Source organism: Photinus pyralis, unplaced genomic scaffold, assembly GCF_008802855.1.
Source record: "Photinus pyralis isolate 1611_PpyrPB1 unplaced genomic scaffold, Ppyr1.3 Ppyr1.4_LG1, whole genome shotgun sequence".
NCBI lineage: Eukaryota > Metazoa > Arthropoda > Insecta > Coleoptera > Lampyridae > Photinus > Photinus pyralis.
Genome location: NW_022170249.1, coordinates 24,050,267 through 24,065,704, shown reverse-complemented (window position 1 = coordinate 24,065,704; position 15,438 = coordinate 24,050,267). Strand labels below are relative to the sequence as shown.

The following is a 15,438-nucleotide window of genomic DNA, read 5'->3' as shown; positions in this document are numbered from 1 at the left end:
TATCTTTTTATATTTATTTTACGAGTGAAAATTGAAAAATGATCACTTCTAATTCTTTTTTTTTGTTTCAGGTATCTACAGAACAAAAATACCACCTATAATAGTAAGTTTTTTTACGTGGTTATTTTCACTTAGTTTCAGTACCTGTACAAAATTGCAAAAATTTGCAAAAAATAATAATTATAGAGGCCTAATGGTATAAGAATATCGGTATCTAGTGTAAAATCGCTTAAAATTTTACATGCACGTGCGTACGATGTGTTGCCTATATGGTAGGCGCTGTTGTCCACTATTTTCTTATCGATTTTAAGATTTGATCGATTTGATCTTCAAAACAGGAATATTTTATTGGGAAATAAAATTTTTTAAATTTTGAAAATGAATATGTACAGATATAGTGTGCTCAAACACTCACCGATCATTAGGCGTCGATGCGCCCCCTTAAATGTACAAAATAACGAATCGTTAAACGTTAACAATTCATGTCTAAGAAGTGCAAACGGTATCTTACAATCTCCCGGATAACCCCTAGTCGTTGCTTAAAGGGAAGTCACTTGACGTATCGATAAAAATCTTCCATTCAGTATTTTAGGGTTGTTTGTCGTTGGAGCAAAAAATTCAGGGTTTTTTATTTCCACAAAGGCTAGACTTGTTACATGTGACAGGTTACGTTGGGATCTTATGGAAAACAGGTGGCAAACGGTGACGCTTACTGCTTATAGTGTAAAACAGCAGCATTCGCACCGTCGCCGTCGCGTCGGTGCTCTCTGAAAGACGTGGCGTAGAAAAGTCGCCTCCGGAATATTCGACTCCAGGAAGATTCGTCCCCACGATTCGCGGGTGAAATAGTCACCGCTTGTAAGGTTTGGCTCCCATCAAACTCTCCGAAATTTTCGGCACAGAGAAAACTTTCCAAAAAGTAACGGCAATATCACCGATGTCACACTATATCTCGTAAGGGTTGTATTTCAGAACTGCGTAACCCACCAATACTCATATTATGACAGATCAAGAATTGGGGGCGAAAATCAAATTTTATCAGTGCAGTTTTTAAAACTTGCAAAAATGTTTGGCTTTAAAAATTGTTTGTGGTTAAAACTTCCCCGCATGAATCTTTTAAGAACAGATCTACTGGTGGCGAATAGTGCAATAGTGCAACAAACATAAAGTGACTGATCCCCCATGAAATTCTGGGAAATTCTGTATACTATCAACTATCTACCATTTATGTTAAAGGATCAAAGGTATGACCTTTATACGTTACTAATTTGGTCATGTAACAGGGGTTACATTTCAGGATGAGGAAATCCCTGATCGATTTATTTAATTTTGACTGTTTACGGTAATATTATTGTAAAATGTATCCACTCAACTTTACTCAAATACGTTGATACAATCTCCTTACTAAAATGAGCTTATTTGTTTCCAATCTTAAAATTCAAAATGATCTCTTCATCCCTCGACCATCTTGATGGCAAAGTTAACAAAGTCAGCATCAAATAAAACTGATACAAAACACATTAACCCCAATTCGAATCGAAATTATGTTCATTCTAAATTAAAAATCACATTATTTTAACGTCCAAAATAAATGAAATTTAACACATATAGGGTGATCCATACTGATGTAGGTGCTGAAACCAAATTAAACTTCCAATTAACGTAGTTCACACATCTGTATTTAACTCAGTTAGAAGACTTCCGGTACTGATATTGAACTGAAAATGGAAAACTTCTAACCGAGTTCATATGCAAATTTTAGTTTACATACTTTTAAACGTTTCACACGATTATAAAATGATTGGATCGAGTCTTTCAAGAACGCTTCTTATTTTCTGTAAGACACCAGTTTATATTTTCGCAGGAGAGACAGTGCGTACAAGAAGGTGACATCTTTTTATAAGCATCGATGTCATAATTTACTTAACATCATTCAATTCTTTCATATATGAGAGGCTACCTTAAATCAATCAATCATAACCATTAACATCATTCACCCCAAATTGTCAGGATCATCTAGGCCTCTAACAGTACCTGGCGCACATGGTCCCGGAAGCACTCACGTTGAAAACATAACTTCCATGGAGGGGGCCTTATGACTCCCGGGCTCACCGGGGCCTGAAATGGCTTTCTTCCATACAGGCACTGTATATCTAGGTCCAAGACCACGTATCCTCTCGTGTGATAATAACCCACCCTAATGAACGAGGACAAACACGAGTCTTTCAACGCGGTGGGCTCAGACAGCTCAGGCAGGGGATGCTTACACTGATCGGCCGCCTAGCACGCATCCTAGGCTACGGAGTGTCCAGCGTAGTTTCATACGGGGAACGCTTCCACCGAAGTGATGGGTGTAACGAATCCTGGGGTACAGAGCACTGTCATCGATCAAAAGGCCCTTGCGCACCCCTAAATTGGCCCAGAGCACTTACTGCCGTAACGTGACTGCAAGTGAGATTATGTTGGGAGGCCTTTTCCAGGTGTTTAGACGCCCATCTCGTCACAAACAAAAGACTAGTAGCATCTACAGGACCAGCCTATTCTCCATTTGGTAAGGAGCCTTTCCAACATCGGCTGGGTCGAACGTAGCTTCCGTGAGTGAACGCCGGACCCAGATCCCCCAGCTACAGGCATAAAACTGACGCCTCGCCCCCGACGTACGCCCGGCGAGATAGGAGACCTTCCGACGTGGTCGGGTGCCCACTAATTTGTTCCAATTAAAGACATAGCGTTCAACACCCCTAACTCTAACTAATGATAAACATACCCTCACACTTGAGACGAGAAGGTACCTTCAATAATTAATACTAATAACTCTCATAATCTTATACGTAAATCATATTCATAAAATTCCTAAGGAAAGGGTACGCCTTTGCCCTTTTATTACGATCAATGAGCATAATTACATTCATACAATAATTATGCAAGCAATGGCACTAACCTTAGGTAGATTCATCGAAAATAATCTCCCCTTTTGAATTCGTAGTCGAAATACTAATTATTGGCGCCCTTCATTGTCGTGATCGATGAGTAACTTACCCTCATCGTTGGTTCCCTACCCATCCACAATCCAACACAACAACAAAAAAACCACGAGTATCTGAGTCACCTCATAACACGGTTCTAAAGCTGGAGAATAATCCGCGGCCTCTGGGAATACAAACCTAAAAAGTCCAAATCGGGGAAAATATCATAATCCAAGTAATATCTCCTGCCCAAAAATTGTCGTCACTTGTTATGTTTTTCAACTGCCTCCTTCATGACCATCTAAGATATCCGAAGCGTTAGCATAACAAATTTGTGTTGAATTTAAAAGTTTTTATCCACAATCACCTTATAATTGAAGTTTTATCCACAGTTATGAGCCGCATAAAGTACCACGTTATGCACTAGAATGCTGGAATAATCAAATTACTTTATAGTCCAGGAAATGTATAATTTTAGGATGCAAAATTCATGGTAGTTCTGAACATAGGCTTGTTTTATGTTTTATGTGTCTATGAATCCGAATTTTCAGCTTCCCACCAAAAATTCCCCCCGCAACCCCCCCAAATTTTGAAAAAAGAAAAAAATCCGTTATGTTGTGTATTTCAGAGAAAAACTATCTGGAAATTTGGAAAGTAGATAAAATTTGAGACAAAAAAATCATATGATATTTTGACGTAGGGCGAATGGATAGAGCGTTAGCACTTCTCAGAATATGTGCCTTGGTGCCTTACGCACGCTGGAACATTAGACGATAACTGCGTGATTTTGGCCACTTTCGCGACCTTGCCTGTTTATGGCTGACTGTCATTTTCAATTTCTTGGTTCATCCCCTCCCCTGAAGAGCGCAGAAAGATTGCGAAAGGAAAGAAAGCAGTCATCGGTTGACTTAATTTTTTATGAATCTATGACTCCTTGTTGGCCAGGCAAATTTTTTATCCAACAGCAGAAATAAACATCGCCTCATTGAAATGATTAAAAGGAAGTCGACAGTGCGACAAGCTGACGAAGACGCAGACTGTCTCATAAATTGAAATGGCATCAATTCATCCATCGGTGATTATTGTCGGCGAAGATATACATTTATTAGTTCTATTAAAATCACATAAATCTGATGGTCCAGCTTTTCTAGAGTCCGAAAACACGGAAGAATTGTCAGATTAGTCGTTTCTAAACTTCCTTTTTTTGTCTTCCTTCAACAATGGATCAATCAATCTACTTTAACAACGGGACTTTGAAATAAATTAAATCTTTTTCGTGGATGAACCTAATTTTCAGCTGTGGGCCTTCAGATGCAGTTAAACGGAAAAGAGTCGGTAACTTAAACTTTTTTACCGCATTTTTTAAGAATTAAAAAAATGTGCTATTGTTTGCATTTTGTCCGTCCGTCCGGACCCACTTCTGCCGTTTTGAACTACTTCTAGGGGAATGGTCCTAGAGTCCTGGAATTTGGAACTAGTTTTATCCTTCATGGTACTCTAATGAAAGGTCTGAACGAAAGGAATTAATTTCTACCAACCATAGCCCTCCTCCTTCTCTTATCTTGATCGAGTATATTCTCTTATACCTCAAGAACGGATTGTCGGAAGAGGGTACTCACAAAGGGCCATTGAAACGTCTGCAAGAAATATATCCATTGGTGATGTCAAACAACAATGCGCTTTATCTGTACAAGAGTTGTCTACAATTTATACCTACTTGTTTAAATATGTACACATGTGTTCTTAATTCTGAAATTGTCTGAAAATAGGTGGGGAAAAGTTGGAGGTTGAGGGTTGACTTCCAGATGTTGGAAAATAAGAGAAATTAAAGGAGGGGGGTGGTTAAAACGAAAGATAAAGCGGATGAAGGGAGAGTGAACATGAACACGAACGCCATGGGTTGTTAAGTGAAGTGCGCCTGAGTCGCCAATGAGCATACTTCAACGCACGCCAGCGCCCCCTACGGTCGAAGTACGTAAAAATCTTTTAGGACGTTTTTGGTTGCATAGTATATATGCATTTCAAAATTGTAAGTATTTTATTCGTGAAACCACACAAAACGATTTCTTAAAAAAACATTTTTTTTATTTTTCAAGATTTGGGGGGGGTTGCGGAAGGAATTTTTGGTGGGAAGTTAAAAATTTGGACTCAGCAACCCAAAAAACATAAAGTAAGCCTATTTCCAGAACTACCATTAATTTTGCAAGCTAAGGTCCTCATATGTTCTGTATTGCCTGGGCTATTATTTCATTAGTGGAATAATGAATATCTACTATAATCTTAAATCAATCAGATTTTACTTATTTATGATTATTAACATTAAAATTTTATTAATATACATTTCGTTCTTTGTTTTATCATACTTCGTTTCTTTCTTTCTTTCTTTCTTTATTTATTTATTTATTATCTCTCTCTTGCTCTGGGCCCTCAACATGCTTGCGCCCAATTACAGAGTAACCCGCATAATGCTTTTTAGAGGTGCCTCTTAAGGAAATTCCCATCTCTGTCACAGATGGAAAATTCTTAACTCAGTCCAGGTTCGAACACCTGACCTCCGGCTTTAAAGCCCAACGCTCTCCTATTGAATTGAACAAAGTCAGTTATTTCCAATATTGCAGCTTTCTTCGCCTTGTATCCTCTCGACTCACTCTTCAGATAGGCAGTGAGCTTATACTATATTTACCAATCTCTAAGTTTTTATAGACCTTTATAGGTCTAGTACTTCGACCACATGAATGAAATTGCGTACTTCTTCTAATTAAGAAATACAATAACAGGACTCGTTTATATTGTCATTGCCATCTGTTTTTTGTCCATTCATTAAATTCGGAAATCACTTTTTCATGTTTCCTGGACTTGGCTGTCAATAATTGGCTTGTTGCTTGTTCAGCTTCCTCAAGGATTATATCAGGGACAGAATTATTTTCTTGAATTTTCATCAACTTCACAAATTTTTACAACTGGAGTCAATAAACAATCGAAAATAAATACCAACCATGCAACTAAGCATTCAACACAATAAATAACTATTAATTTTACATCGGTTTCAGTAAAATCACCAGCTATGACATCTTAAAATTGTCGTCTAAACCTTAAACACAGCTAGGATGCCCGAATAATAAATGGCCACGATAAAAGCCCATTGCGATTTCTTAACATAATATATTGCTTATTTACTTCTTACACAGTAACTGCTAATAGGCGATTAGACTTTTCATTATTTGTTTTATATGCACATAATCATATTAGCATTAGGTACCTACTTGTTGATAATTTATGTTTATTGACTTCTTCAATAGTTATGTTTTTATTAAAAAGCGAATTTTACACACTTCAGCCTAGGAAACACAAGCAGTTATTAAGTGAAAGAATTAAGATAAATGTACGAGTTTTCCCAATCTGTATCTCTTGAAAACTAATTTAACTTAAATGCAGTTAAGATTTATTATCCCAGCAGGTGCTGAGTTATTAGATTTGTTACCGTGGACGAATTTAATTAATGATTTCGCTCTAAATTATATTTCAAAGTTAACGTTTTACTCCTTTTGCTCTCCGAAAGATAAAATCGATCGCGTCGCCTAATAGAAAAGTATTGAGAGACCAAGTCGTACGTTTTTCATTTGGAGTAACGCGACCGCAATACTAATGAACGAATTTATTTTTGTTTCATTAGTCCGAATGACTTTGCTGGATGGAAATGGTTTAACTGGCGCAAAGTGTTATGAAAAAGTCTTCATTAGAAACAGGATATTTGCTACAATAGAAGAAGTCTCATGACCGCTGCCATTATATAAAAAAAATATTTTTCTAGATACCATTATCTTTATTTTAAATTATTGTTTTCTTAAATGAGCATGTAATTACATAGGCGGCATTTCTTATGTGGTAAAAGCAATAGTTAGTCTACTATCCCACGGTTTTATGTAATCTACCGATGTAAAAGGGTTTAATTGTCCAATTTTATACTTTGAATGAATTTGTGCTGGTGTATGTGAATACAGTAAGACTCTTGAGGTCTATATTACTGATATTTCCGAAAATAAGGTGCAAATTCAGAAGTTGAAAACTGTGCCTTAGCTGCTGAACCTAAACAGGCTTCAAATGTTGTTGAAAAAGAAAGTCTATACGCACCTGTGATACACTTCTAGAAAACTAAGAAGACCTTTACGGAAATTTGTAAAAAAATTATTGTCGAGAAGGTTCTCAAGTAGGTTGGGTATCCGTAAATCTTGAAAGCAATCTCCGTACGAAGTATCGCAATAAAAACTTGCTCTAAAATAATTACTTATACAGTTCGCTTGATAATTGGACTTACAGGGATATTTATATACATTCCATAAAGCTTAGAGAAGTGGTTCTATGAAGATGAAGATAGTATCTACAGATATCAGAACTGCATTGGTTGCTTTTTGGTATAAATAATGTGTATGTATTCTATGCATTTTCCTGATTATGGAATCATTTAATTTGTAACGCGTATTTTTGGAGCTAGTATTATTACATTGCTTACTGAGCACAAAGATCCATTTCCACTAGATTAAAGATTCGTGTAAGATTTTCTAATGTCAAAAACTAACAGAAAGGAAAAATGGTGATCTCTCATAAACCATACCTATTAAGCAAATAACACATGTCGATGTCAATTTATGTGTAAGGCTCTCCACACAACACTTTAAATAGACATTTAATGTTATATTACTATTAGAAGCACGACTTATGTAGTACTCCATATTTGTCAATTTAAAAGATCAAGTAAAAACGTTCCATAATAAATAGTAACACTTTAATTTCTAGCGAAGCAGCTATTATACGTGGATGGCTTATGTTCCCGGACGTACAGACAGACCAAAAATAGTAGAGTTAATAGATTGCTGGCCTAAACAGATTCTTTGTAAGAACCCCACAGCTATCCAAAAAGTAAAGGTCGTGGTTGATAGTATTTATTTTTTCCATTTTCATAAGCATCTCGTCTGAATACCCTTCGGCCTTTGCGAAAAATTGATCTTCTGTAATATCATTATGAAATGGGCTTACCTATTTATTTATAATAGTAAACCGGATAGGCGATTCGATCAGACTTCTTAATCAAAAGTTATAGACTAGAAACCAATTTCGAAAAAAAATTCAAAGGGCTGTAACTTTTGAACTAGTAGCCCAATCTTGGAACTGTTTGAAATTATGGATTCTACAGGCCACAATCTATAAGAAAAATTTTTTTCCCGGTCGATCTGAGACAATTTTCTTTTCGGGGCTCAAAAAAGGCAGTGTATAACCTTCCTTTTTTACCAAAAATCGACTACACCAAAATTTCTCGGGAAAACACTTTTTCTTATTAATTTGGGTGCGTAGAATCCAAATCGATTCGTACCTTTTCGATCAGACTTCTCAATCAAAAGTTATAGACTAGAAACCAATTTCGAAAAAAAATTCAAAGGGCTGTAACTTTTAAACTAGTAGCCCAATCTTGGAACTGTTTGAAATTATGGATTCTACAGGCCACATTCTATAAGAAAATTTTTTTTCGGGTCGATCTGAGACAATTTTTTTTTCGGGGCTCAAAAAAAGGCAGTGTATAACCTTCCTTTTTTACCAAAAATCGACTACACCAAAATTTCTTGGGAAAACACTTTTTCTTATTAATTTTGGTGCGTAGAATCCAAAACAATTCGTACTTTTTCGATCAGACTTCTCAATCAAAGTTATAGACTAGAAACCAATTTCGAAAGAAAATTCAAAGGGCTGTAACTTTTGAACTAGTAGCCCAATCTTGGAACTGTTTAAAGTTATGGATTCTACAGGGCACATTCTATAAGAAAATGTTTTTTCCCGGTCGATCTCAGACAATTTTTTTTTCGGGGCTCAAAAAAAAGGCAGTGTATAACCTTCCTTTTTTACCAAAAATCGACTACACCAAAATTTCTCGGGAAAACACTTTTTCTTATTAATTTGGCTGCGTAGAATCCAAATCAATTCGTACTTTTTCGATCAGACTTCTCAATCAAAAGTTATAGACTAGAAACCAATTTCGAAAAAAAATTCAAAGGGCTGTAAGGTACCAAGAGCACGTTGTTTGATGTGTCACACGATGTATGATGCTGTTTAAGATTAAGTTGGGTGTAGTTGAGCCAACGTAAAATCGTTTAGTTAAAACCCCATGACGATAGTACTACCCGGTCCAAAATTAGTAATGGTGAATTATTATGAGTCCCCCTGTATAAAGCGCACACGCGAGATCTTGTTTTGTGACTTCCTTTTAAAAACAATACTTGTGCCTATACATTTTAAGGTTGTCGGAAAACTAATTTCGATGCACAAACACGAGTCAACTTCATGAAATGTAATTAAATTAAATTCCTTATGAAGTAATAAGCACCCTAATAACTCACCATAAGTTAATGACTAGGCAATTAATGTAAAAAAAGAAAAAATGCAACAAAACTCAAAAGATCTCCGAAGAGTAGATTTTTATAGAATCTGTGGGCATTTTTAACAATGCTTGTATATAACCAAAATCAGTTAAAAAACAATTTCACAAATGCATAAAGCTATTCCTTGTCGGAGTTATCCGATTTAAGACAATCCTCTTCTAGAATACATTTATTTTCCGCGTCTCTAACATAACCATCCAGACAGACGCACTTTTCCATCGGTTCGTGAGAACATTCAAATTCAAAGGGTAAGACCAGCATATCGCATGATTTATGGCACCCGGTAGACAGTTGCAGATCTTCTTTTTCTCCTGTACATTCTAAAAGCGCAAAACTTACGTGGTTCTAATAGGAAAGCGCACTGACTTACCTAGGGCAAATGACTGATGAAAAAGAAGCACTACGCTTAACAGGAATAATTTCAAAAAACCTCTCATTGTACTTGATTTTACTGTTATAAGTATTCACAATAACTAACAGTATATCATTAGAAAGGCGTAATTTTGTTAATTGTCCATTAACTAACAACAGGTTTCGTCCTATCTGCTTTACAAAACTTATATTTAGAATATCTGTACAATGCGTTACGTCATAAAAAGAAGCGGTACGCATTTTCTCTTTCATAATCATGATATAATAATGAAGGTTATATAAACTTTACAGCGTCTCTTTACACATTGCGGCTCGGGGGTTGTAATTAATTCCACGCAGAGCTTGGAAACGTTGCCGTCAAATAATGAACGAAGATGAGTAAAAGCCGGCGACGTTTACGACGTTCAATATTGGATTTACTGATTAGTGCGTGTATTTCGAAAAAGGTGGAGGACATTTTGACTTATGGTCACCCCGGTGCATTTAACGTCATTGTCCACGTTTGTTCTCAGGGGGAGCTGCGATAACCGTTAAATTTATGGGGAATTCCGTAAATAATCTGATTCTCGCTTTTAATTAATGGCACACATAAATAATACTATAAGCCAAATGGTGGATTTTTACCAAATAAGGTCTACGTTCTACATAGTCCGTAACGCGTTTTATCGCGCCGATTGAGAACGAAAGTAACATAATTTCAATTTAATTGGCAAGTAAAGGCGAAGGTGTGAACAAATATTTGTAATGCGGTTTAATTGTAAAAAAAACAATGCGAGATATACGATATTTTCGATAAACGTAAAAGCAAATACAGTAAATTAAATCAACTCTCTGGAAGTGTTTACGGATTTTCTCCCCAAATTTATTTGACAAAGTGACTGTAGGTACCTTTTTGAAGTACGTACCCATTTAGGGGTGGTTTTACGAGCAAACGTTTTATGGCTCTGCAAATCGTTTACGTTTGCGAAGCTGAGTGAATCAGTAGAGACTTCGATTTATTTCCATTGACTTTGGCGTTGAAAGGTTTCTCTGGACATATAAAAGACGGGTCAAGTTTATGGCTATGCGGGGTGCCAGGAAATAGATGAGATTTTATTGTTTCGAAATTAGCTGGGGTGCGACCACGATATGAACCATTTTTTCAAAATAATAAATACGTAAAGATCTTCTAATTTTCATCTAGCATGTAAACATGTTACGCGAACAGTCCATGGCGGTTATTTCGGTAGGTAAGATCTGAATTTAATTTTAGTGTAAGCAGGCAGGGTGGCACCAAGTGTCTTTAACTGGCTTCCATTATTATTTAATATAACCGACATTGCAAGTTTCCCGTACATTCATTAAACTTTAACACCTAAACGTGTAATTAATAATTCCGATTTAGTGAACCATTAAAGTTTGTTGATCCTTAATTTGAGTAAAAATTCTTTTATGCGTGTGTATGAAAGAGGAAGTCCGCCATTCATTCAAGACATTCCTCTATAATGTAGTAAAGGCCTGATTCGTTGCGCTTACACATAGGTACATAAGAGAATTTTTCATTTTAATCAAATTTATTATTGTAATTTGTTTCTTTAATTAGGAGCTTTTGACTGTTCTAATCTTCTTAGATTTGAATAGAGTAAAATCATTAAAATAAATTAGTGTAGGTCTTTGTGCATCGGTTTAATTGTTTTACATTCCACTTCACTATTATGTAGGTTTCGTGTAATTAATTGAATTATACTTCTTTCTGCATTTTCCGTCTTTGTTGGGAAAAAAGTTTAATTAATACGTGTACCTAGCAATTTAAGAGCAAAGGTTGAACGTTTAAACGAATTCTTGAGTTATTGAAATTGTCAAACTAGATTAGGTACGTTCTACGAGTCCACGCAAAAGTTGAGGTTGTGCTTGATTCATGGGCAATTTATGAGGTCCGAAATGGGTGGTCTTGCGATCCAGTTTATTTTAATTTTTAAATTACATCACAATTTGAACCGAATTTGTTCCACCCGCGCCCCTTTAATTTGTTTTGAGGTTTTCATGATTCTCTATTACGTCGGCTATGAGGCTTTTTGTTACATTCTGCTGTAGACTGATACTATCCATTGGGCAGATTATATTTACATAAAGGTAAACAAGTTATTTTAATGCAACAGAATCCGCACAATTTTACGTTTTTAGTGTATCGGTGCAAAAAAAACAGGTTTTATTAACAAAAAACGAGATTACTGTGTCATTATTGTTGTCGATAATATCTTAATTTTATTCGTAACAGGATGCAACCTGTAGATTTTAGAAGTTTAGCAGCTGAACATGTGACTGGGGACAAAAGACGAATTTCGGTTCTTTTTGCACAAGTTATTTTTAATAAAAGGTACTCACGTGATTCTGGGGTTTTCAATTATCTGGATATTATGTTGGTAAAATTGGAGCAAAGTTGAAGTTTACTAGAGAGTCCCTCGGAAATAAATAAACAATGATTGCTTAAAATGAATACTTACCCTATATTTATAAACTGTAACGTCCGGTAAAAGTAAACAACGAAGAACCATCAAAGGAAACATTATCTTCGGTTGCATGTACTTGACTTTTAACGCGTGGGACATATGAGGTCAAAAATAGAAAGGGGCGAAATGAAGTCCACGGTCGAAAAAATAATGGGTTATTAAAGGAAGTAGAAAACGGCGTTGCCATATTTGGAAGCCCACCATGTATCTCAGTTATTAGAGGGAAAATAATTAAATCTGGCATTTTTGTTTGTGACGTCTTTTTCTCAAATACGTCGCTAAAACCGCTAATTAGCATGGTTAATGTGAAAGGTGGTTATATCCGAAGCAATTGAAAAGAAATTTATTTAAATACCACTTTTTTACAATTTGGTATTTAAATCCCATATTATTTCAATGAATGTTTGAAATAAGAACGCGGCCGGAAGTATATTTATATTTTTTCTTTAGCTATCAATTTCGGGGGTTACTCCCCCCCCCCATCGTGAGGCCGCGATTTTTTCCGTTATTTTGAGGTTATGTGAGAAACTCTTTTTCTGATCTCAATTTTTCTCGGAAATTACCGTCATTCGATTTTCACCCCTTTTAAACCTCCCCAAAAACCTAATCCCACTTCCCTGCTCACATTATTTTTTCTTGTATTTGTTATGGACCATTTTAAAATATCCACTTCGTTCAATTTACTTGTAATAAAAAGAATCAAAGGTAAAGTAAGTAAGTTAACGATGGATATAGACGATAGTTTGGACGACGCAGTGGTTATTGTTGTAACTACACTATTATTAACAAAAAGAAAAATACAACAAACAAGTAGTGTTTTCCGAGAAATTTTGGTGTAGTCGATTTTTGGTAAAAAAGGAAGGTTATACACTGTCTTTTTTTGAGGCACGGGAAAAAAATTTTTTCAGATCGACCTGGAAAAAAATTTTCTTATAGAATGCGGCCTGTAGTTCACAATTTCAAACAGTTCCAAGATTGGGCTATTAGTTCAAAAGTTACAGCCCTTTGAATTTTCTTTCGAAATTGGTTTCTAGTCTATAACATTTGATTGAGAAGTCTGATCGAAAAAGTACGAATTGTTTTGGATTCTACGCACCAAAATTAATAAGAAAAAAGTATAAATTGGGCAAAACTGTTGTGCAGATAACGCGTTTTTTTTAAAGCGAATTAGCTTAGTAGGTACATCGTTGGATTATAAGGTACTAGCATGTCATATTTATCGATGAGTAACTCATTGGCATAGATGATTAATAGGAAAGGGGAGGAATTAAGCCAAAAAATGCGATGGCCGTCTGGCACAGCTTCAAGGTTAATTCTTAAAAATGGCGCTCAAAACAAACGGCGTTATTAGGTGCATCCGCATAAATTTACACACCTCTCCTTTAATCTCTTTCCTAATCCTGTCACACAATACTCCTGTCATCTTTTACCAATTCATCCGCTCTGCTTGAATCCCATGGTTACTTTCCCTGTTCAGTTCCCCCTTGTCAGTAACGTAGAAGCCGAGTCGTCCATCCTAACTACCTTGCCTCCATTTTTTAAGCTTTTCCTCCAGTTTCCCTTTGCTCTTATCTACCAATGCCAACGTTTAACACTATTTGAGTTGCCTAAACCCTCTAATGCTTTGATGTGGTCCATTAAAATATAAATGAATCTCTCTATATATGCAAGAGATGGTCATTTCCATTTTTTTCCAAAAGCAAATATACAAATCACGCGATGGCAGCACGAAATAACATTTAAAACATATTTTCCCAAGCGAATTGTGTAAGTTATAAAGTGATAATGGAAGTAGCATCAGGTGCAAAAATTCTCACACAATCTGGTGCTAATGGATAATTGAAACCCGAGCACGGCGGTTTCAGCGTAAAAGGTCGTAGATGTGCCAATTTAACAAGGTAAAACGCTTCATTTTAAAAGCTTATTTCGTCCAATAACTTAACGTTAACTATAATATGTTTATTTTCCCAGCATTTTTTCTTTCACTATTGAATAAGGCCTCGTGTACGATCATCTTATAAAGGAAATTCTGCGAAAGATCTCATATGTATACCTAATGACGTTGTAAAATCGTACAATCTACAAGGGACGCAATTAGCTACAGGCATTTATTGCTAATTAAGCGAAACCAGGCTCGGTCGCTTCGAAATCGCAATCTTTTTTTTCTTCGTCTCTCGTTCCATGATGGCGTTACGATTGGTTTTTATCGATGCTTAAGATTTACAAATTTGTTCCCTTAAAGGTAGGTTTCTTAATCGACGTCTTTTAATTAAGCATGCATCGTTGGTTTATCGAAAATACGATCGAAAAAGTCTGTTTGGATACAAGAACCCCTGCTGACTGCATAGGCATTTAGTAAAAAATTAATTTTTGTTTAAAAAAATATTGAGCTGAATATCTTCATGAAATTATCAGTTTATTTATGTCGGCGACGACACGTTTGAACTTTGCAAAACAGGTAATGTTATTAAAATAATTACCATATAGAGTAGTCTGGTCATTGTAGTATGACAATAGTTTTCAGTACAGGACATCGAAAACAACACGACTATTTATGGGTAGTTCAATTTTTGAAAAGTAGTTTCACACGTCACTTTTACAATAAAATTTCCCTACAAATCCTACATAAACCCTAAAATGGTTGCGTTATAGGACAAGTAGCAGATATTTGGATATGTGGTCACAGTGCAAAAGAAATTAGTGAACATCTGCACCCCTTTTTCGGGAAAGTACTTTAATTATTATTGGTTCCCGTGACGTCGTGTTTTCCCCTAAATTGTTGATTGGTGGTAGATATACAGGGTGACACTTTTAAAACTTTCAATGGGCGATATCGTTTTTTATATTAGAGGTATCACAAAATGGCCAAAACCGTTTCGGTAGAATCGAGGGGGAAGCAAAATGGTCGTATAAAGAAGGAACCAACTTCAACCTCGTACCCCCCGCCACCCCCATGCCTAAATTTTGGATTGTGACGTATCACTTGTGATACATCATTGGAAAGCTCTTAAAAAATGCTTTTCAGAAATACCATACACTGGTCCATTTAAACTGCCCATTCACAATTTATGTAATAAAAATGAGTAATTTGAGTATTTGATGAATTTGTCAGTGTTTGAAATAAAAAAAATTTCTTAGATCTAGTGATGCTTTGGAAAAACAATGACAGCAATTTTTAGTAAA

The 15,438-nt window shown here is 35.8% G+C and overlaps 1 protein-coding gene across 4 annotated transcripts in view; it reads left to right on the top strand.

Annotated features, from left to right (window-relative positions):
- Positions 1–15,438, top strand: part of LOC116160495 (protein prickle-like) — a 316,299-nt gene that overhangs the window by 91,273 nt on the left and 209,588 nt on the right. The window contains exon 3 of one of the 4 annotated variants that reach the window (XM_031473702.1): positions 72–103. The exons of the other annotated variants lie outside the window; for them this stretch is intronic. The gene's annotated coding sequence lies outside the window, so the exon portion shown is untranslated. The remainder of the gene's footprint in view (positions 1–71; positions 104–15,438) is intronic. 4 annotated transcript variants of the gene reach the window in all.